The sequence below is a fragment of the Octodon degus genome, unplaced genomic scaffold (genome assembly GCF_000260255.1).
Source record: "Octodon degus isolate 3935 unplaced genomic scaffold, OctDeg1.0 scaffold00233, whole genome shotgun sequence".
Classification (NCBI taxonomy): domain Eukaryota; kingdom Metazoa; phylum Chordata; class Mammalia; order Rodentia; family Octodontidae; genus Octodon; species Octodon degus.
Window position 1 is genome coordinate 3,034,823 of NW_004524809.1, and position 23,623 is coordinate 3,058,445.

General features: G+C 42.7%; 1 protein-coding gene across 2 annotated transcripts in view; it reads left to right on the forward strand.

Moving 5' to 3' along the window:
• Nucleotides 1-14,917: 14,917 nt before the first annotated feature.
• Nucleotides 14,918-23,623, forward strand: part of Nr2c2 (nuclear receptor subfamily 2 group C member 2) — a 36,983-nt gene continuing 28,277 nt past the window's right edge. The window contains exon 1 of one of the 2 annotated variants that reach the window (XR_002819002.1): nt 14,918-15,432. The gene's annotated coding sequence lies outside the window, so the exon portion shown is untranslated. The remainder of the gene's footprint in view (nt 15,433-23,623) is intronic. The other variant, XM_023705909.1, reaches the window with a different exon arrangement.

A 23,623-nucleotide genomic window follows, 5' to 3' on the forward strand; every position in this document is an offset into this window, starting at 1 on the left:
AGCAGTTTCCAGGGCTGTTAATGACAGCACGTGGCGCTCACCAGCACTGACCTCAAGAATTGTGGTAGCTCCATCCAGCATGCACAAAAAGGGGTCAGTTAGTCCCATTGTGTAAAGAAGGGCATTGGAAATGGTCCAGGATGAGGTGCCAGGACTTATCATAAAGCTTGTTGATGACATATGCGGTCACAAGCCAGCATGGTGTTGAATGCCTGTAATCCAACCACTCAGACTGAGGCAGGAAGATCACTGTGAGTTGAAGGCCAGCCTGGACTACGTAAGTGAGACCTTTCCTCAAAAAACAAACAAAAAAGATATGTGGAAACAAATATAAGCTACACAGGACAGGAGTGGGATAGCATCGGTAGCTGCATCCACATGGACAGGGAGACCTAATTGTTGCACAAATGAGACTGAGTCAGTGAGAAAAAGAAGAGGTGGTGGGGTATAGCGGAGAAAAGTTAGAGTCTTACTCATCAAATGGAAGAATGGATTGCAGACCTAATTGCAATGGGTCTAGATCTTCCATGAGGAGCAAGACTCTTTAATACAAGAAAACATATTTAGGCTGGCCAAATAGCTCAGTGGATTAAAGCACCTGCAAGCAGGTGCAGGGGCCAGGGGTTTGATCCCGGGGACTGCTGTGCCAGCCCCGGGGCACACTGAGAGGACAATTGAGACTGGGTGTGGTGGCATGTGCCTGTAATCCCAGCTCTTGGAAGGCTGTAAACAGGCAGATTACTATGAGTCCAATCTAGTACTGAGACCCTGAACACCCTGTAGACCTTTAAAAAAAAAATATATATATATATATATATATGCCTATGATAGGATAGAAGAACATACTGATAAAGTCAACATCATTATCATACGTTTTTATCAAAGGCACTTTGAAAGAAAGTAGACAGATGAGCCATAGAATGGGAGATTTTATAAGATAGAATTGGCAGCATCATTTTCAGAGTACTGTTTCTGCTCTGTGCAGGCCAGTACTGCTCCCTGTGTCCTGACCTGTAAGGCCCATGTAAGGGGGAGGGCTGTGCAGGTTTACAGTGAATCATTAAGTGAGCATCCCAATTCCTGCCCCACCACGAGCTCAAGCATTCATCTGTAAGATCTACTTCAACTCAAAATTTGAAGAATCGAGCTATTCCTTGAAGGGAAATCTGGTGGAAAGAATGCTCTGCCTTTCCAGGTGCATTTTTTTTCTATATTATTCAGTGTTGTCATGATACTATTTCTATAATATTGAAATTTACATATTACATCAGACTTAAGTAGCAGAAGCACTAGTACCATCTAAAAGATGCAGTTAGCCCAGGTGCATGTTTGGATTTTAACTCGGGATGTAATATTTACAGATATCCACTTCATTTCTGACAGATGTGTATTTTTTTTTTTTTAATTTCAAGGAAGATGAAAACAACTTTTTATACAGTAATTGTGTTGGCTTTTCTGGTACATTTGAAGTGATACTTTTTTCTTTCTTTTCTATTAGGAGAAACCAAACTATAGCAAGAGGAAGAGGCCAGAGTGTTTTTCTGTGTTTTGTTTTTGTTTTAAAACCAAAATTAAAAGTTGTGACTGTGTATTGAAGAAATAAATAGGCTGGTGAAGTGTCTCGATGGTAGTATGTGTTTGTAGTGTGTGTAAGGCTGAGTTCAAAACATCAAAACACCCAGCACCAAAACAGAAAAAGAAGGAAAATCAGAGTGAAGAGAATCAGCAGAACACTCCCTCTCTGGGTCAGGCCTGCCTGCTAGAGTTATGTGACAGTGGGCTGCGCTGAGCACCTGTGGGGTGGTTGGATCGGCTCGGCCCTGTCTAGGTGCAGGCTTCTTAAAGCCAGGCTCCCATTACTGAGGGTCAGTGGGTCCTTCGCCCCTGATTCCTCTATGCTCACTTTGGTGGTATAGTAATCTCAGGAGATTACAGCCACAGTGGCTCCCCAGTTGTGGCTGGGGCTCTGTAGGAAGCTACCAGAGCTTCAGCACTCCTGACAGATCAGTTATTACCTTTAGCTGGTGCCGTAAGGCAAACTTTTGTATAAGCCATCACTGGCCTCCAGCAGCTGCCTTTGTGTGTACAACCAGAGTGTTGCGTGTGTCCATCTGTCAGAGTTTGGAAATGTGCTGTACCTGAGTCAGCCCGCCTTGGTCCCCGTGAAGGCCCTGGTCTTGCAGCTTACTAGTCAAGTTCAGGGCTGCTCCAGAGCTTGGGACAAAATATTGGCAGTGTCAGAACTTGGGTGGCCCTGACCCCTGGCCAGCACACTCTAGTCTGTATGGGATCTTTCTCAGCCTTTACAAATAATAGCATCAGGTCTGTTTTTTTCTAAACCAAAGCTGAATTCTCTACTTTTCAAATTGTTAAGGATTGAAATATAAACTAATGCTCCCCCCCACACACACACACTATTGAGGCACCAACCCAAGGCCTTCACACTGAGCTATGTTCTTAGCTCTTTGTAAAATTTTGTTCTTATGTTTGAGATTAGGGCTTGCTGAGTTGCTCAGGCAGGACTGAAACTTGGGAGAGCATGTTTGGAAGTTCTAGCAGAGGAGCACAGCTACTCATATACTCTTGACTGAAGAAACCCCCTTGTCTTTGTTACTTTTTTTTTTTTTTTTGGTGGTACCAGGGATCAAAATCAGGACCTTGTGCTTGCCAGCCAAGCACTTATTCCCCTGAGCTATCTCCCAGGCCCAAATCTTGGTTACTTTGTATTTGTTTTTAGGACAAAATATGCAACACTCAAAGTTAAGGAAGGAGAGGTTTATATACCTCACATTTTGTGGAGGTTTTAGTCGTATTTGACTGGCTCCCAAGCAGAGTGGCACATGGCAGAAAGCAGCAGTTCATGGCATCAGAAAACAGCAAAAAGCAAAGGGAAGGATGGCAGCTGGGGCTTCTAGCCAGTCTCTCTGCTCCTTGCATGATAAACAAGCTACCCTGGGGTGGGGGTGTAGAACTCACACAAGGGCCATGTCCTCTTACACAGGAGGAGGATGTTTACAAAGTAACAATCCTGGTTCTCTGCTGAGTCACTTGATTAAACTTTTAAACTACTCAAGTTGGTACAATATATTAACCAGTACAATCCACCCCTTGTCAACTTGTCAGATATTTTCTTAGACCAGTTTTTAGGTACAGACATGTTCTTATTAACATTTTACAAACTGAACATCGTGTTACATTAGAACCATGACATTTTGCCCCTGGGCACCACCACCCCAAAGATTAATGCACATTCCTGTATGCAAAAGGCATCTCAGTCCATCTCTAAGAGTTGCCAAAGTTCTAACAGTTTCAGTATTGTTGAAAAGTCCAAGTCTCCAAGATTTGAGGTAAATTCTTAGCTGTGAGCCCCTGTATAAGTAAAGTTAAACACTTTTAAATTCAATAGCACAAGAAAAACATTACCTTTTTTTTTCCCCCGGAACCAGGGATTGAACTCAGACCCTTGTGCTTGCCAGGGAAGTGCCTATTCCACTGAGCCATCTCCCCGGCCCCAACATTACCATTTTAAAAGGTACAAGCAGCAGGATACAAAGCATTGGGACCAAAACAAGTCCAAAATCCAAGGGCAGCCATTAGGTCCTGTCATTTTATGTGGAACATCTGAAGCAGTCTGTAATGGGTTGTGAGCTCCAGAAGCCTTATATGATTCCACCCCTGCTGTACTTTTGCTGGTAGCTCTCATGGCTTTTTTTTTTTTTTTTTTTTGGGGGGGGGGTCTGGCATTGTTCTCTCCTTGTAGTTTAACTTTTGTGGTTTCCACTGAATAGGTTTTTCACTCACAGCTTTACATGTTGCCCTCTCGGGGGCATACTGCCTGGCCTCCCAGGCCTTCTGAAATCTAAGTGGGAGCCTTCTTAACCTCAGAGCTCCTGTATTCTGAATGCCCCTAAAACCAATGCCACATGGATGATGCAAGGTCTTTGCCAGCTGTAGCAGTAGCCAGGTTTGTTTGTTTGTTTGTTTTTCTTTTCTCTTGGCTGCAGGGGTCAAGTGCCTGGATTACTAAGCACTCTGACCCTGATTTTGAGGAACAAATTCTCTACGTCAGCATCATTTTGGAATCTGGTGTGGCCAGCACCTTTATTTTGGAACCTGGTGTGGCTTTCGCCTGTTTTGGAACATGGGGCTCTGCCACTTTCTCCTCAAAGCAAAGTCTTTCACCCTTGCCATTTTGAGGCTGCAAAGGATGAGAACTTGCCACCACCTGTGATGCCCTCAGGACATCTTTTCTATTCTCCTTTTCCTCCTGAGCAGTAGAGATCTCAGTTCTATCTTTGCATTCCACTACCTTCCTAGTGCTTTTTTCCCCTCAATTTTAAATCATCCTGCTGAGCTCTTTGCTCTTGATACTCAACATATACCTGACTAAATGCCCCCAACAGTGGCCATGCTACTCCCTTAACATTTGGCTGTCTTGAGATTTTTCTCTTTCTTTCTTTTTTTTTTTTTTTAGATTAACTAGTTTACTGTGCTTAATCTCAGTCTCAGGCAAATTCTCTGGACACAAGGAAAATGTAGACAAACTTTCTGCTAAGGCATAACACAAATCATTTGGATCTAGCAACCAATGCAGTTCTTCCCAGCAGAAACCTCCCCAGCCTGTTCTTTGCAGGCAGGATTTCTATCAGCATTCTGGTCTTCTGAGCTCTGACCAGAATCTCCCATGACATTTTAGCTCTTCACTGGTAGGTGACATCTCCAAACCTTTTTTTTTTTTTAATCTCTTCCCATAAGCCATTCCCAAAAGCTCTTAAACAACATGGTCAGGTAGTCACAGCAATGACCCCACTCCCAGTACCAATTTTTGTCTCGGTTACTTTTTACTTGTTGTGGGGACAAAATATCCAACACCCAAAATTAAGGAAGGAGATGTTTATGTAGCCCATAGTTTGTGGAGGTTTTAGTCTATATTTGACTGGCTCCGGCAGAGTGGCACATGGCAGAGAGCAGGAGTTCATGGCAACAGGGAACAGTGAAGAGCAAAGGGAAGGACAGCAGCTGGGACTTCTCGCCAGCCCCTCTCCCCTCCTTGTATTGTCAATAAGCTACCCTGGGCTGGAGGTGTAGAACTCACAATGTCCATGCCCTCCTCTTTTACAGGATGGCGATGTTTACAAATTAAGAATCCTGGCTCTGTTGAGTCACTTAATTAAACTTTTAAACTTTTCAAGTTGACATAATGTATCAACCAGTACACCCCTCTTATTGGGGGTAGTCATCCTCTTCAACAAGGTACACAGCTTTAGGAGTCTCACACATAGAGCATTGAAGGAGGAAGGGGACACCTGCTTAGGCAGCCAGATCAGCTGAATCAACCAATTGTGGTGTTCATTGGGGTGACAGATGTCACAGCCAGGTCACCCTCACATCCGGAGCTCCAAATTGTGATCCTCCTACCTTAGCCTCCCAGAGTGCTTCCATGACAGGCATTGTCACCATGCCTGGCTGTGTGTGATGCACTTGTCAGCACATTTGCCACAAGGTGTCTTTCTGTTTGGTGACTGTTTTCCTTCACCAGGAAGGTGAGGTGTGTTAGTACAGACAGGGCTGTACTTCTCACATTGCCACCCGTAACAGGAGTGTGTTGATGATAGTAATCTAGTGCTTGCTGCACAGTCACCTTCACACCTGCTCAGGTGGCTGCCTCCTACAGCGTACAGTGGCAGGGAGCTTTCCAGAGAGCTGTGTATCATGCCACCTGTCTGAGACCAGAAAATTGCCAAGTTGAGGGAAAGTTTTATTTCCAAATTGCAATGTTCCTACAGATTCAATATGGCGCTGGTCATGGAAAAAGCTGGTGTTGCTTGTCTGGATAGCTTGGTCCACACAGGCACCATCATCCGTGGCAGGCACAGTCCATGGGAAGGGTTCTGGTGAGTGAGATTTTCCACCTGGCCTCTCCTCCACCTGGTGGATGTTGCTACCTCATTCTGACCAGGTCCTCTGATGGTCTTGCATCTCTGTGGCTGCCCATGTGGAGGGGCTGATGCAGCACAAAGTCAGTGAGTGGCTGGCTGGCACTGTGCTAGTGGAATGAGGGAGCAGAGTTCTGGTGTTCCATCCACTCCAGGAGGCTGGAGGCCAGAGGCTGCATAGGGCCTGGAGCCAGAGCAGGAGATTGCAGGAGGGACAGCATCAAAACAGGAGGTGTGTTTATTAATGAGAACAGCTCTTGCACTTGTAGGGTGGCTGCATGAGATAGGATGACTTGGAATGTCACCTAGTGGCACAAGGGAGCAGAACTGGATTCTTACTGTGGGTCCAGTTTTAACTCAGCTCCATCTGGGTTTTTCTTTTTTTTAAAAAAAAAAAAAAATTATTTATTTATTTGTGTGTGTGTGTGTGTGTGGCCAGCTCAGCCCACCAGGGGGTGGGGTTGGCTGGCATGTGGTGCTGGGGGATTAAACCGCGGTCCCTGTGCTTTGCTAAGCTTGTTCTAAGTAGGTGCTTTAGACCACTGAGCCATCTCACCAGCCCATCCATCTGGGTTTTTCACATACTCAGGGCATTACAGGTGCTATGTAGCCAACTGTCCTTGGCCATCTGCCGCCTCCCTGGTGCTGACACAACCCAGGGCTAAAGAGCAGGTATGCTTGTGGGGAAGTAGAACTCCAGCCAGGTGAGCGACCCTCAAGCCAGTCTTGAGTGACAAGCATTTGCATTCCAGCCCAGGCAGTAGCAACCCAAGGCAGAAGCTTGTGAAAGGTGTAGAGGCTTAACTAGCTATGCAGACAGTGAAGGTGGAAGAAGGCTCGGGCCAGTCCTTCAGTCCTGTGCAGCATGGTCTGTCACCACCATGAATGCACATGTGAGTTACTCCAGTCAGACCTGAGGTAAGGCTCTCACCCTCATGCTACCCTGAGGAGGCTGGCACTGGTCCTGTTCCCATTTCCTGGGTGAGGCCAACGCCAGGTCACACTGGCAGAACTGAAGTTTGACCCAGGTCATTGCCTTTCCAAAGTACTTTCAGTTAAACTCAGGCTACACTGCTGCTGGCACTCAGTAGCAGGACTTGGATGGGTATTTCTGAATTATGTTTCTAGGGTGAACGCTAGTTTACCAAGGAACAGATATTCAGGGAAAGGCCTTTTGAACAAAAATTGGGTACACAGTTGCCAGATGAAGGCAGTAAGAATAGTGACCCAGGGCCAAGGTGATAGCTCAGTGGCTTAAGTGTGCCTGCCTGGCAGGCTCAAGGTTCAGAGTTTGATCCCTGGTACCGAAAAAAAAAAAAAAAAAAAGAATAGCTACCCAAGTTTTTAGATTTTAGATCTACTCTTAGCATTAAAACAATAGTAAATATTACTCATATTAACTGAAGATGAGAGAATATAGATTTCACAAATTTTTAATAATACATTTTTAAATGGCTACGAAAACAGCAAAAGTATTGAAGTTAAAAAGCTTTAAAAATGTTTGTATTCATCTATTATTAAATACGTTACAAGTTTTCTGAAGACAATGGAATTTCTTACATAATTTAGTGCAAGTATGGTTTCTCATGGCACACAAAAGTATATATTTTGGGAAACAGAATAATGAAGGCTTTCTTAATTTTATGTACAAAAACAATCTCTGTTTCAAGTATCTTTTTTTTTTTTTTTTTTCTTTCCGGAACCGGGGATTGAACTCAGGCCTTTGTGCTTGCCAGTCCAGTGCTTATTCTACTGAGCCATCTCCCTGGCCCTGTATCCCCTCACTGCAATTTCTTTGCAGTTATTTTAGGGATAAATGTATGTTCTTTGAAACTTTGAACTTAATGCTGTAACTTTAAACCTCCTAGGATTTGCTATATGTATTAAATTGCTAGTTGAATGTTATAGCTTATGTCTAGATATACCCCAAGAGTGGACATAGGTGATTTTTCAGAGGCAGCAGGGTCTAAAGTGTGTGATGCTGGAATTAAGGCTATGTAATAACTAAGTTGATTAATTGATTGATTTGGCATAGTTCTGGGTAGGATTAAGGGTGCCTTACCCTGGATACAATACAAAGGGACAGAAAGAATCTGTTGATTGTTGTTTATCACTACTTGCTATCTCCTGCCCGCCCTGCCATGGACTGCTTTCTCCTCTGTGATATTCCTGTCATATTGTCTGGCCTTGGAGCTAGCCATCTATGGACTAACACCCCTGCAAAGTCTGAACTAAATAAACCTTTCTTCCTTTAACTTTGAGTGTTGGGTATTTTACTCAGCAATAAGAAGAGTAACTAAGACAGTGAATAAGAGCCTACAGTCTATCCTCTCAGTGCTTGGCAATAGTAGAGTGTTTAAAGCATCCAGAGTAGGTGGTTATTAGCAGTCAGTTGGAGTCATTCTGAACTCACCAAACCACAAGAAACATGTGCCTCTGCTCCCTGGACCAGGGTGGGTGCCCTGGGGTCACAGGAGTCTCCTTCCAAGACGGTGAAGTGCAAGATGAACACATGAGAGGAGTGAGCGTGACATGTGAGCACCATGTGCACAGGAGCAAGAGCATTCACACCACATCCGAGGACGTGGTTCGGTGGTCAGTAGACCACTTACCTGGCATGTGGAAGGCTCTGGGTTCCTTCAGTATGATGGTGGTGGTGACAGTGGTGGGGGTGGTGGTGATGCCATGAGACAAACTCATAGGGTTGGTTCAGGAAATCATACGTAAAGAATTTTAGTGTCATGCTTTTAAAAAGAGCATGCACTTGGAGGGTTGTTTGGTGGTGTTGTTTTTTTTCTCCGAATGCCTTCAGGCAGGTTTGGCTGGCTTGAGTTGTGGGGATTGAACCACAGCAACCTGAGCCTGACTGCTTTGTTGAAGCAGCCATTTAAAGAGCTGAGCTAAGGGGCACCCCCCCCTTGTTTGTTTTTAATTGTGTGCTTTGTTTTGTTTTAACATGAGGTTTTGTTGTGTTGCCCCAGCTAGCCTTGAACTCCAGTGCTCAAGCAGTCTGTCTCAACTTCCCAAGGAGCTGAGATCACAGGAGTGCAGCAGCCTCGTGAGGTCTTACCTTTGCTCCCCAAGTGACATACAGCAACACTGGTAGTTGTGTTCATAATTTAGAGTCCCCAGACAGCCATGGTCTGTATGGACCACAATGAACTGTGGCAGTTGGATGGAAGAGAGTAACGCCTTGATTATCTGTCATGGGTGCAAGTTTATTATCCTGTTATTTAGAGGTATTATGGTGTACTTGGGCCAGATTGCTTGAATTTACATTCTTTTTTTTTTTTTTTTTTTCCGGAACCAGAGATTGAACTCAGGCCCTTGCACTTGCCAGGTGAATTTACATTCTTATCCTAATTCTTTTTATTTCTGAAAGGCCAGTAATAATTTCTTTCATTTGAAATACAGTCTCCCATTAATCTAGCTAAATTCATTGTCAATTTGTTGATCTTTTCAAAGCGTCAAAGCTGGCCTTGAACTCACAGTGATCCTCCTGCCTCAGCCCTCTGAGTGCTAGGATTTCAGGCATATACCACCACAACCAGTGGTTTATAGCTTTTTTCCTGTTTTTCTCTTGTCTGTTTTACTAATTTTCACTCCAGATCACAGTGAGGTACTGTCTCCTATCCACGGGTTGATTAGAATGTAGACAGCAGAAAATCAGTGTTAGGAGGATGTGGAGAAATTGGAACCCTTGGCCTTGATAAAGACAATCTGACGTGGACGTCACCACCTGGGAGAGGACTAGGAAAGCTGATTAAACAGATTTATGGTTATGATGCTATAAGCATGGGTGCACATTTAAAAAAAAAAAGGTTTATGGATAGGTTTTTACAAAGGGAATTGCTGACAGATAAGGGTGGTAATTGAGACCCTGAGAGCTTGGATCCTATTGAACAGTGTGTTAATTGCTTTTTGATATGAAAGTGACAGATTTTTCTAAAGGGGCTTTAGTGTCTTTTGAGCACTTATAATTTCCCTCTGTAACTGGGAAATGAAGCAGCCATGGGCACACATATAAACATACCCAGTATTTCTACATTGGCAGCTAAATGAAGACATGGCCCTTTCCCATTGCATAAGAGTTCTAAACCAGGAGAAACTGAGGTTCTTGCTGAGTCTGGTGGTCCACATGTGACCCCTGTGCTGTAAGGTGCCTATGTCCCTGTACCGGAACCTATGTGGCTTAGGGACCTGTGACTGTCTTTTCTCTGGCTCTTGGACTATGTGAGAGGCCTTGAGATGCTCTGAACAGAAAGGCTTGCCATGGCTGAAAAAGCCAGGATTTTATCAGCTATTTCTCCTTTTACCATCAGTGTTTATGCTCATTACAGGAAACTTATACTATGGCTCCACGTAAGGGGCTATCTGAAAACAGTGCTGGGTGTGATGGCCACACGTATAACTCACACTGAAGAGGCTGAGGTAGGAGGGTTGCAGCCAGCCTGGGCTACATGACAAGACTGTCTCAAAAAAACCAAAATAAGTAAGCAAACAAAAGTAAGGACTGAGGGCCGGCCAGATAGCTCAACGGACTAAAGTGGCTGCTTAGGCAATCACAGGGACTGGGGTTCAATCCCTGGTGTGCTGTGCCAGGCCCTGCCTCCAGGGAGTGCTGAGATGGTGAATGAGACTGGGCATGGTGGTACGCACATATAATCCCAGCGCTTGGAAGGCTGAAAACAGGAGGATCACTATGAGTCCAATCTGTATAGTAAGACCCAGTAGACCTGGTACTAAATACATTTTAATTAAAAAAAATTTTTTTAATTAAACTGAGGACTGGTAAGGATGGCCTTCCAGGGAGAGAGAGCAGACCCATTCTAAGGGAATGTGGCCTCTTGCAGACTGGACACAGAAGTGTTCATCTTCCTAGCCACAGGTTTCCAGACAGGGTGGAGAAGCTGCGAACCACCATGGCAGGCAGGAAGCAGAAAATGGCAGCTCTTCCTTACTATGGCCACGTTCTGCTCTGAATTGGGCTTTTCTAATGTTGGCTTCTTGCTTCCCAGTGTACCCTTGCCCTGTTGTCTCCATTTGTTTAGATGATGTCCTTATTTTGTTTTATTTTTTAGCAAGTGACCATTTTTCTACTAAACTCACCTGTGAGCTCCTTGTCCCAACGGAAAAACTACTGTTGCTGTTGCATGATATGTGTCCCTACACTGTGCTGCTAAGTCCCATTTGAGCCCACTATGTGCTTGTGGTTCTCTCCTCTTCCGCTTTCTTTGGCTTTGGCCATCTGCCTCACAGAGTTAGTTTTAGGAGTGTTCCCTTCTCTTCAGTTACTTAGAAGGGCACAAGAAAGACAGGCGGTAATTTTTCCTTCAGAGTTTGATGGAACCCTCCAGGGACACCCTTGCAAATAGACACCATCTATTGGACAGGCACTGTGTTTCTAGGAGTCTGTCCCTTTCATCTGGGTCACCCAGGGTGTTGACAGACATAGTTATGATAGTGAGAGCCCTTTTCATTTCTATGAACCCTGGAAGACTGTCCTACTTTTATTTCTGGTTAGCCCTTGTCTTCTAGCTTGCTCCTGTGAAGAAGGTGCTTGTGTCTCAGTGTCCCAAAATCCTGCATCTCCTGCCTGCCCCTTTCTCTCACCTGCCCAGGTGTTGTGCTCTTTTCTTGCTCAGAAGTTCTCCACAATGATCCAGGTGCTTGGAGGTCCTTTACCTTGGAAATGCACCTCTAATTGTCTCCGTTCTCCCAGGCACACTCTGATCTCGTTCCAGGACCTGAATGATGGGTGCTAGGTCTCGTGCTTCACCATGCCAGGTCCTCTCCTCTTCATCTGTCTGCTCTCCTTATGTGGAATAGTCCTGACATAGAGCCCGTGTTGAGGACTTGTGGGGCAAGTGCAGGTCACCCCTCCTGTCTCACTTTCTCCACCTGGCCAAAGGGGTGCTCAGTGCCCTGGTTCCAGGCAACAGTGCTAAGAGGTACTCACTTACCATGAGGGAGGCGTGACACATAGCAAGTAACACATCTGGGCAAGCAGTCAGACTCTCAGCTCTTGCTGTTGTCATAATTATTGTTTTGCTTTTAAACTTTATTTTCACTTCTGTTGTCTTATTTACAATTTTATGGACCTTTTTTTTTTTTTCTAACTTCAGAATGTGTTTTTTATTTTTCATTTTTAAAAAAAAATTTATTTTTTTGCCATAATTTTACTGAGAAACAAATAGCAATGAGACAGTTTCAAATCAAATCGGTAGGACAGTTTCAATAATTAACACACTGCATACATTCTTCTTAGTGGTTAATTGCTGTACAAGATGCGGACTTGATATCCTATTTACAAACACCATTAGAACAAATCATTCTATTCATTAACAGAATGTAACTATATATCTATCCTAACCACTTTGAATACACAGATACAAAATGGACATTCATCTGTATACCCTTTTTTTGTTAAGTTCCGTTATTTGAATATTATAGGTGTGTAAACTCAGCAAAATATTCTAAAAAAAGTCCAGTAGCCCATAATAGTATTGGGTCTTCCGCTTAACTGGCAATGTCAGAAACTGTTGACCTGAGTCCCCCACAGCTCAACATAACAGCATGGCTTTACTTCTTATATTTCGTTTTTATACTTCTCTTCTGGATGGTTAAGACCGAGGTAAAGCAGAACCTATGCAACAAGAGTTGTAGCTTTTGGGTGTGGTAAGGTCAGTGAAATCCCCTCAGGATTTATCCTGAGATCCTGTACCTCAGATTGTAGAACCTCTGTCAGTGTTAGCCATGTGGATGAGTCACGGCCATTGCTTGGCCAATGTGCTCTCTGTGAAAGCCTGAGAGAATGTTTTCTCTCCATGTGACTCTAATTTTATGGACTGTTATAGCAGTAGTTTTATAGATGCAAGAGAGTGACTTAGCTTAATGATGGTGTTAATTAAAGCCACTACTGCCATCTTCTTCATTCTTGTTTTCCTACTTTTCCCTCTTCTCCTTTTCCTCCTTCCCCTCTTCTACTAGGGATTAAATCCTGGACCTTTGCACTGAGCAAATTGATTTTTTTAATTTGAGTCAGTGTCTTGCTAAGTTGCCTGGGCCAAGCTTGGATTTGTAGTCCTCCTGCCTCAGCCTTCCATAGCGCAGGGTTACAGGTGTGCATCAGTATGCCTGGATAATTGCAGCTTCTACCTATTTTAATTTACTTCTGCTTCTTACATAGCTGCTGTTTCATCAAAGTTCTTTTGTTTTCTTGTAGTTCCCTTTTCTAAATGGCTGATGATCTTTACTGTCAGTTTGTTCTTAAGAATGAATGGATAAAAACAAAATGAAGCAAAACAAAGCTTTGTGGTACGTTGTGTTCTAGTTTGATTTGACCCAGTGATGGGTAAGCAGTGGGTTGGGCGGGCATTGTGCCCCTTGTGTATACCAGCATCTACAGGTGTCCTCTCTGGAGCCCTTTGGTTTTTCTAAGCAAGAATTCTTCCATTCCCTGCCCTCCCTGGTACAGCCCCACAGTTACTATGTAGCCTGCCTCTTAAAAGTGGATTGCCAAATAAACATTACCGTGTTTTGGATTGCAGGCCTCTCTCTCTGGAGTTAGATTCCACCTTCTTCTCATCACAAAGAATTGAACAAAACGAGTAAAAGCAGTGATAAAGTTTATTCAAGAATGTGAAGAGTTGGGGAGAAACTGGCTCTGCAGAGCAGGTTTGGGCTGAGTAAAGAGGAACAGAGGGAGAACAAAGATGGAAGTACACGCTGCATCTGGGAAACAGTGTGGACTAGCATGTGAAGTTGTGCTAGCAACTCTTGGTGTGTCTTTTATGCAGTGTGTCTTTAATGCTGTGCAAATCTACAGGAAATCATGAAACTTCTCCATCTGGACTGTGAGAGGCGGTGCTGGGATCCCACACTTCAGGCTGATTGTCAGGTCTAAGTTTCCTATCAGAAAATCTGCTCAGGTTCTTGACAGAAGTCCATGTGCAGGACTGCAGGAATTGCTCTGTGCGTGTGTCCAAGATCTGGCAGTTAATAGGTCATGCTCACTTTCCCAGTCACCTTTGCCATGCCCTAGTCTCCTGTCTCACTACTGCCAGCCTTTGTGTGTATCCTCCTTTGTCTCATAGCTGCAGCACAGGGGCAGGGTGCCAAGGAGGTTGGAGAGTCGTCCCACACATGACACTGCACTCAGTCTCTTACTCAACCTGCATCCTCCCCAATGAGATGCTATGACTACAGGCAACCTTAAAGGTCACAAGGGACAAAACTAGAAATCAACCACAGGAGAAGCCCCAGAAACCACACACAGAGAGTAAAGAAGGGCCAGTGAGCCATTGTCAAAACCAGAGGAGCATAGGACAATCCCTAGAATCAAATTCAGTGAAAACTCAGCCTGCAGAACTTGAGAAGCACAGGACAGCAGCTCTCAAAGGACATTTAGAGCCAAGAATTCCTGTATGCAAAAGCAGAGTGATAGCAGATAGCTAATGATGGCTCTCCAGGTCCTAGAAAAATGAGAACACACCAAGCCCAAAGCCAGTACAAAGAAGCACTAAGACCAGAGCAGAAGTTGGTGAACTAGAGACTCAAAAGAACAACCAAGGATCAATGAGTGAAAGGTTGTCTTGTGTGAGATAAATAAGGTTGATAAACCCTTAGCCCAAGCAGACCAAAGAAAGAGAAGGCCCAAGTGAGTAAAATTAGAGATAAAAAAGATGGCTATCACTAAAATTCAGATTACTAACATTGATTTTGGAAACTTGTTCTAAGAAATTGGAAAATGGGTAGTTTTGTATTTACCAAACTGAGCCAAAAGGATATTAAAAACTTAAATAGATCAATAACAAACAATGAGACTGAAGCAATAATAAAAAGTGTATCAATAAAAGCAAGTCTGGATGTGGTAGTATAGAGCACACCTATAATTCCAGCACTCAGAGGCTGAGACAGGAGGATTACTGCAAGTTCAAGACCAGTCTGAACCACAGAGCAAGACCTTGTTTTGGAAAAAAAAAAAAAAAAAGGCCCTGGAAAGGAAGACTTTACTGCTGAATTTTACCAGACCTTTAATGAAACCAAAACTACATTGAGACTCCATCTCATCCTACTTAAAATGAGAATAATACAAAATATCATACAAAGCAAACAAAAAACCAGACCCATAAACACTGGCAGAGTGGAAAAAGGAAATGTATGGCTGGAGATAGAAGAGAGCACAGCCACTCTGGAAGGTAACTAAGGGTACCTGTGTTATCTGTCCTTGCAAAGCCAACTGAAATTGCTCATTGATGGACTTCATGGTGCCCCATTCATCTGTATTCCATTCATCTATCGTTTGTGGATGATGTAAAGAGCTCTTCCTGTATGCCGGACATTGTTTTAGGTTTCAAAATAAAGGTAGCTGGTACAGAGGATCTATCCTGTTATGAGACAATAAACCAAGTGTCGGGAGAGCTAAGTGTTCTTTCCAAGGAGAGAATGAAAATGGCAAGACAACCTGTCACCACCTTTGGGAAGATCACATCTGGTAGGTGCCTGTCAGTGGAGAGCTGATGACCAGAGAGTGGTTCAGGGGACAGCTGGGGAGCATCTTGGGAAGGGATGGAGGAGCAGGTTTGGTGCCTCCTACTAAGCAGCAGAGACAGGAGCGAAGGAGAGGTGGGCCATGCTGGGGTCAGCAGTGGCCAGGGGTCTGTTCTTTGCTCTACCTGTGCCGAGCCATTGGATGTAAGCAGAGTAACTCAGGGCCAGGAAGATGGCTCAATAGAATAGAATTGAGCTCAGTTGAACTCATTGGGCCTGAGTTCAATCCATGGTTCCACACACAAAAAAAAATAATAATAAAAAAAAAAAATAAAGAAAGAAAGAAAAGAAAATTTTCAACAAAAAAGACTGCCAGTTAAAATAAACCTTTCAGAGAGATAGCTCAGCAGCATAAGTGCCTGCCTGGCAAGCGCAAGGTCCTGAGTTCGATCCCTGGTACCACAAAACAAAGCAACAATGAAAAAAGACTGCCAGCTACAGCAGAGTAACTCACCCGGAGCTGGATACAGAGCCTGTTGACTGCTAAGGCCTCTCTTTTTTGGTGCTGGAAGCCAGGCTCCTTGCTTTTGGTCTTTGGACCCGAACTTCCTTGGAGTGGAATTTCCCTGAGGTCTGTACCTGGATTTCCTGACCCACATTGGTCCGACCCAACTCTATCCTGAAAGACTAGGGTTTTTGTTTTTTGTTTTCTGTTTTGGTTTGGTTTGGTTTGGTTTTTTGTGGAACTGGGGATTGAACTCAGGACCTTGCACTTGCCAGGCAAGCACTTATTCCACAAAACTATCTCCCTGGCCATCACATTTTAAATCGTCCTGTTGGGCTCTTTGCTCTTGATTCTTAACATAAATCTGACTAAAAGAAAAAAAAAAAAAAAAAAAAAGATAAAAAATAAATAAATAAATATGGGTTTACAGTGATGCATTACCCATTTATAACAGCACAACTCAACTAAATCTTGGAAGCAGCAGATAAATGGATAAAGAAAATGTGTTTGCACACTACGGAGTACTACTACACCAGAAAGAAGGGTAAACAAGACTCAGGAGGCCGAGGCTGTGAGTCCAAGGCTATCCTGGACTGTATCAAGAGATCCTGTGTTACAATAGAGTGGACCAAAATTAGTCCAGGTGCTTCCCACCTCTCTAACTGTTGTCACTCACCCATTGCTGCCTCTGGCATCATAACCTCTTGTAATTGTTAAGAGTGGTGTTGCATTTATGGTTGAATGGAGAGAATTCAGGTGGCTCACAGTTTTCCTGTTTTAGGTTTATGGAGGCATGGATAATCATTAGGGTGGTGAGGTGTTTACAGCTGAACAAAGGGAAGGGAGTGACTCACTTATCTCCTTTGTTTCTAATTGTACTACCTGTATCGAAAACAAAACAAAGAAAAGGACGGTGGCAGAGCAGGGAAACAGCAACAGGTCAGCCTTTCCAAAATTCAAAATACAGACCCTGAAAAATAACGATTTGGGAAAGGAAAGTGGTAGATCACTGGGACCCAGAAAGGACTTAAAGGGAAAATTGGAGCCGCAGGGACATGGACGAGACCTCAGCACAGCAAAAGGAAGGGACAACCTGTACTTTCTGCCTGGGTGCTAGCTCACAGTATGAGAAAGGAAAATCAAATCTACAGAGACACAGTGAAAATGGGTGATTCCAGAATCCTTGGGGGGAGAAACCGCACCAGTGGAATGGAGCAGTGGGTGCTGTGTACTACAACAGCTGCTGTGCGGCTCCAGACCAAATGACTGGCAGGTCCCCTGGGACAATGGTTGGTCAGATGCCGGGGGAAGGGGTGGGCAGCTGAGCTGGGGAGTCAGAGCAGCCATTGGTCAGCTTCATCTCTGGGCTCCCAGTGTTAAACCACCACAGTGACTGGTGAGGGAAACCCACAGGAGACATCCATGGTCTGGGAGCCATGGGCAGGCCCTGCAAGAGACACCCAGAGTGCTACAAGCCAAACAACTCAGGCTCCTGCCCCAGGACCAGGCATCAGCTGCAGCCTAACCCTCTATGGACTGGAAAGTCCCAGTTAACAGCCTTAATCCTCCCAGCTTGCTGGGAATGTCCAGCCACTTCTATGCGTATAGTGATACACCTTGAATTGTACACTGCTACAATAATGTTGACCTCAGCCAGAAGATAACCACAGGCTTGAGATCACAGAAACTTCTTCCACCACCCTCTTTGGTTTTGGGGTTTTGCTCATTAGGTTTTTTTTGGGGTTTTTTTGTCTTTTTGAGATAGTCTTACTATGCAGTTCAGGCTGGCCTTGAGCTCACTTTGTAGCCCAGGCTGGTCTCCAACTCATAAGGATCCTCCAGTCTCAGCCTCCCAAGTGCTGGGACTACAGGCATATACTACCATGCCTGGCTGGCGTCATCCCCCACCCCATTTTTATTTCTTTGTGAGTGTAAGCACTGTTTGTAGAGGTTTTTAGATTTTTCCTTTCTTATTTCTCCCACCCTACCCCCTACCCCCATTTCTGTTTTTTTTTCTTTTCTTTTTCTGTCTTTTTTTTGGGGGTGTGTTTGTGTGTGTGGTACAGGGGATTGAACTCAGGACCTTGTGCTTGCCAGGCATGTGCTTATTCTACTGAGCTATCTCCCCGGCCCTCTCTTGTCTTCTTGATCAGTTTCCTGAATCTTGGGTAATCTTCCCTGTCCTTCAGCCTTGTTTCTGGCCTCTTTGTTTGCTTTTATGTTTGTTTTTTTGAGAAAAAAACAACTACACTGTGTAGTTCAGACTTGTCCTAAACTCACTGTGTAGCCCATGTTGGCTTCACACTTGGAGTAGTCCTCCCTCTTCAGCTTCCCAAGTTCTGGGATTATAGGTGTACACCATCACACCTGGCTCTAATCTTTTTCTTCTATTTCTCTTTTTTCCTCTTCTCCCTTTAAATTTTCTCCCCTTATGGTAAAACTGCACTATTGAATGGATATTTACTGTATATAATTTTCTAATTTGTCTTAGATTTTGTTGTGTAACTATAAATCTTGTGCCTATAGTTAAAAGTGACAAATTGTTATCATAGCTTTTCATTTTTGTTTGTCGATGTTGTTGCTAAAGTAGTTGCAACTACTTTAGCCAAGGTGACGTAGTTGATGTGATCAATTGACCTTCCTTTTGTGCCAATACCTAGATTATCTGAGGGACATAAACAGTATTATGCCCAGTACCAAAGAACTGGCTGCTAGGCTGAACAGGATGTAATTTCTCATCACTAATAAATAGAAGAGCAGGCTCCTGGGACAGACTCCATGGCCAAGAGCCAGTGGCTAGAAGACATCTCTGAAAAATAGTCATTTCCTAAACAGGCCCCCATACTAGTAATAAAGGCACCCACTATAAATAATTTGCAAGCATCAATGCAGAAAACAAATTTTAAAAAATAGAAAAGGAAAAAACACAGAAGCAAGACCTCCAGCTCAAGCAAGGAAAATACAGGAGAAAAACATATTGAGGGTGAAGAAATCAAAAGCCACCCAGCTTAACTTTCTTAAAAAGGTAGCAGTGAAAGTAACAAAGCAGATGAGTGAGTCTTTTTCTTTCTGTCTTTTGAGACAGGGTCTCGCTATACAGTTCAGGCTGGTCTTGAGCTCACTTTGTAGCCCAGACTGGTCTCAAACTTCCCTCAGCCTCCCAAGTATGAAGAGTGAGTCTTAAGAAGAAAGCAAAACAAATAATTGCATAGATAATTAAAGAAATGATGACCATAAGGAAGGACATGGTTAGTGAATCTAACCATGATTAAAAAATAGAGGAGTTTAGGAAAGTAATGGAAACCATGACTGCCCAACATAGGAAAGAACTGAATTCCATAAAACACATTCAAACAAATATCCAGGAGATTAAAAATTGTATTGAAAAAATATATAGCAGAATCAACCAAGGTGAAGATAGAATATCAGCTCTAGAAGACAAGGTCGCAGGTAGTGGCTGTCAAATGAAAGCCTTCTTAAAAATAGCAAGGGAGGCCCAGCCAGATAGCTCAGCGGACTAAAGTGCTTGCTTCGGCAGAGCACAGTGGTCCGCCCCAGGGTGCGCTGAGAAGGCGATTGAGACTTGGCATGATGGCATGCGCCTGTAATCCCAGTGCTTGGGAGTTTAAAAAAAAAACAAAAAACCAAGGGTCCACAAAAAATCAACAGCTGCTAGACAGTGCAAAGAAGAATAACGTAAAATTAATTGTAATTAATGAAAAGTCAGAAGACAGTACAAAAAAACCTATACACAGAAGTAATAGCAGAAAATTTCCCACATGTGCAAAAGAATTACATATAAATAAGTGAGGCATATAGAAGTCCACTTGGCCATGATCAGAAAAAAACTATATACCAGGGATATAGTTCAGTGGCATAAGCACCTGTCTGGAAAGCACAAGGTCCTGAGTTCAACCCTCGGTACTAGGAAAAAAACAAAACAAAAACTCTCTTCATAAGAAAAAGAAAAGAAAAGAAAAAAACTACACCAAGACATATACTAGTCAAGATTCTAGAAGTTCAATGAAAAACAAAATTTTAAAACCTGTTAAATTACCAGTAAAAGAAAAGCCCTCAGAGTCACAGCAGACTTCTCTCAATACAAATCCTTCTTAAGTCAAGGAAAGCTTGCAGTGAAGTGTTTGAACCAAACCTAAAACAACCTCCAGCCCAGCTTGATGTATCCCACAAAATAATCTTTCAGAATTGGTGGAGAAATAAGATATTTCCTTGATACAGAACACCTAGCGGCTAGGGTTATAGCTCAGTGGCAATGAAAGTAGTCCTCCAAGGGAAATTTGTAGTGCTAAATTCTCACATTAGAAAAACAGTGAACTAAAATAACCTAATGTTGAAGCTCAGGGTTTTAGAAAAGAAAGAGTAATTAAACCACAAGCTCATATGAGGAAAGAAATTATAAAGATGTGAACAGAAATTATAATGCAATTAAAATTTTTTTTTAAAAAAGCATGAATTGGAGAATTAGTTCTTTGAAAGATTAAATGGACAAACCCATAGCCAATCTTATCAAAAGAAGGAAAGAAAAGACCCAAAATCCATGCAATTGGGAATGAAAAGGATAAAATCACAACAGATCCTGCAGAAGTCCAGAAGATCATTAGTACCTATTTTAGTGCCTGTACTCTAATAAGATCAAAAATTTATAAGAAATATACAGGTTCCTAGATACATATAAATTACCAAAGCTGAATGAAAAAGATATAAAATTCTAAATAACCCATTATCATTTAATGAAATTGGAAAAGTAATTTGAAGAAAAAATACCAACAAAGAAGAGCCCAGGCCCTGATGGATTCACTGCTGAATTCTACAAGAATTTTAAAGAAGATCTAATTCACTTCTCAAACTAATGAGACTAAAAGGAAAGCTGGGGCTGGGGAGATAGCTCACCTCAGCAGTCTAAGTGCCTGCCTGGCAAGTGCAACGACCCAGGTTCAATCCCCAGCAACAAACACTGCTGGCCCTGGGCGCCAAGCTGGCCACCAAAACCAGGCATGGTGGTGCACACTTAAAATCCCAGCACTGGGGAAGCTGAGACAGACAGGAGGATCACTGCAAGCCCAAGCTGCGTAGTGAGACCCTGTACCAAATAAAAAACTACATACATACTTTTTTTTTTTTTTTTTTTTTTGCGGAACAGGGGATTGAACTCAGACCCTTGCGCTTGCCAGGGAAGTGCTTATTCTACTGAACCATCTCCCTGGCCCCTCATAAATGGTTTTTTGAAAATTAAGAAAAGAAATTGAAAGGGAAGTAGTACTCTCAGAGTCATTCCTGGAAGCAAGTATTATCCTGATAACAAAATCAGAGAACAATCCAGCCAAAAAAAACCCAAGAACTATAAGCCAGTCTTCCTGATGAACATAGATGAAAAAATAGTCAGTAAGATACTGCCAAATACAATATAGCAGATCATCAAGAAGCTTATATACTATGGCCAAGTAGGGTTCATCCCAGGAATGCTGGGTAAGTTCAACCTATGGACTACATGATCATCTTAATAGATGCAGAAAAAGCAGTTGACAAAACCCAATACCCAGAGCCTTACAGAAAATTGGAATACATGGTCTTTATCTCAATTTAATAAAAGTCCATCTATGATAAACTAACAGCATTATACTAAATGGTCAAAACCCAAAGCTTTCACTCTAAAATCAGGAATAAGGGCCAGGGAGATAGCTCAGTAGAATAAGCACTTGCCTGGCAAGTGCAAGTTCCTGAGTTCAATTCCTAGTACTGTAAATAAACAAGTAAATAAATAAAATCAGGAAGAAGACAGGGATGTCTACTAACAGCACTCTTGTTAAGTATAGCGAGAGCAATTGGACAAGAAGAAAAGGAATAAGGACAAGAAAAGAGGAAGTTTAATACATTATTTGTGGATGGCATGATACTCTACATAGAAGACCCCAAAAACTCCACTAAAAGGGCTGGTGAGATGGCTCAGTGGTCTAAAGCACCTACTTAGAACAAGCTAAGCAAAAGCACAGGGACCATGGTTCAATCCCCAGCACCACATGCCAGCCAGCCCCGCCCCCTGGTGGGCTGAGCTGGCCACGCACACACAAAATAAATATTTTTTTAAAAAAAATATATCTTAAAAAAAAAAAATCTCAGCACTCTGGAGGCTGAGGTAGGAGGATCACTGCAAGTTTGAGGCCAACCAGCACTACGTGTCAAGACCCTATCTCAGTCGCCCCCCCATAATAGAAAACTACAGTACTCTGAAAAAGGAAATCAAAGAGATCAGAAAATGGAAAGATGTCCCCTGTTCTTGAATACACAAAATACAGTGAAAATGACCATACTTCCAAAACTGTTGTACAGATTTAATATAGTGTCAATCAAAATATCAATATCATACCTCAAGAACTAGGGAAAACAATCCTAAAATTCATTTGGAACGAGAATAAACCTAGAATAATAACGCAATTTAGGGCAACAAGGGTGAAGCAGGGGACATCACAATGTCTGATTTGAAATTATACTACAAAGCTACTGTGATGAAAACAGCATGGTGCTGGCAAAAAAAAAACATGAGGATGAATGGAACAGAATAAAAGATACAGAAACAATACCATGCATATTTGGCCACTTATCTTGAATAAAAAGCCAAGCACCATCACTGGAACAAAGATAACAATATTGGGAAAACTGGCTTTCTATACACCAAAGGTTGAACCTAGATGCATATCCCACCATGAACTAAACTAAAATCACAATGGATTAAAGATTAAATATAAAAACAGAAACACTGTGTTGGAAGGTCAAACTCTTAAAGATATAGGTGTAGACAAAGATTTTATGAACAAAACTATTGCACAGGAAATAAAGAACTGGGGATCACATAAAATTAAAAGTTTTACACAGCAGGGGGAACTATCAGCAGTGAAGAGACAAGCCACAGAATGGGAAAAAGTCTTTACCAGCTACTCTTCAGACAGAGGACAAACATTGAGACTATATGAATAAATCAAAAACATCAGACACCCCCAAAAATTAAATACCCAGTCCAAAAATGGTTATCTGAAATCACACTGCTCAGATGAAGTATAAATAGCAAATAAATACATGAAAAGATGTTCAACATCATTAGTCACTGAGAAATGCAAATTAAAACAACACCAAAGGGCCAGGGAGATGGCTCACTAGAATAAGCGCTTCCCTGGCAAGCACAAGGGCCTGAGTTTAATCCCTGGTTCCAGAAAACAAAACAAAACAAAAACACCAAGATTCCCTCTCCAGAAAGAATGGCTGTCATCAACCAATAACAAATGCTGGCAGGACTGTGAGAAAAAAACCCTTCTACCCTGTTGGTGGGAGTGTAAATGTACAACCATTATGGAAATTAGCATAGACATTCCTCCAAAAGCAAAACCTACAGGTTCCTTTTGGACCCACCTATTCCTCTTCTAATCATTGTCCTGAAAGAATTAAAAGCACACCACAGTGATGTGTGCACACCCATGTTAATAGCAGCACAATTTATTATAGCTAAGTCTATAATTTATAGCCCATATGCCCATCAACAGATGAATGCATAAGGAAAATGTGATTTTATATATAGTGGAGTACTGCTCTGCCACAAAGAAGGATACACTTAATCGTTCATAGGTAAATGGATGCACCCCATGACCATAAGTTTAAGTGAAATAATTAAGACACACAA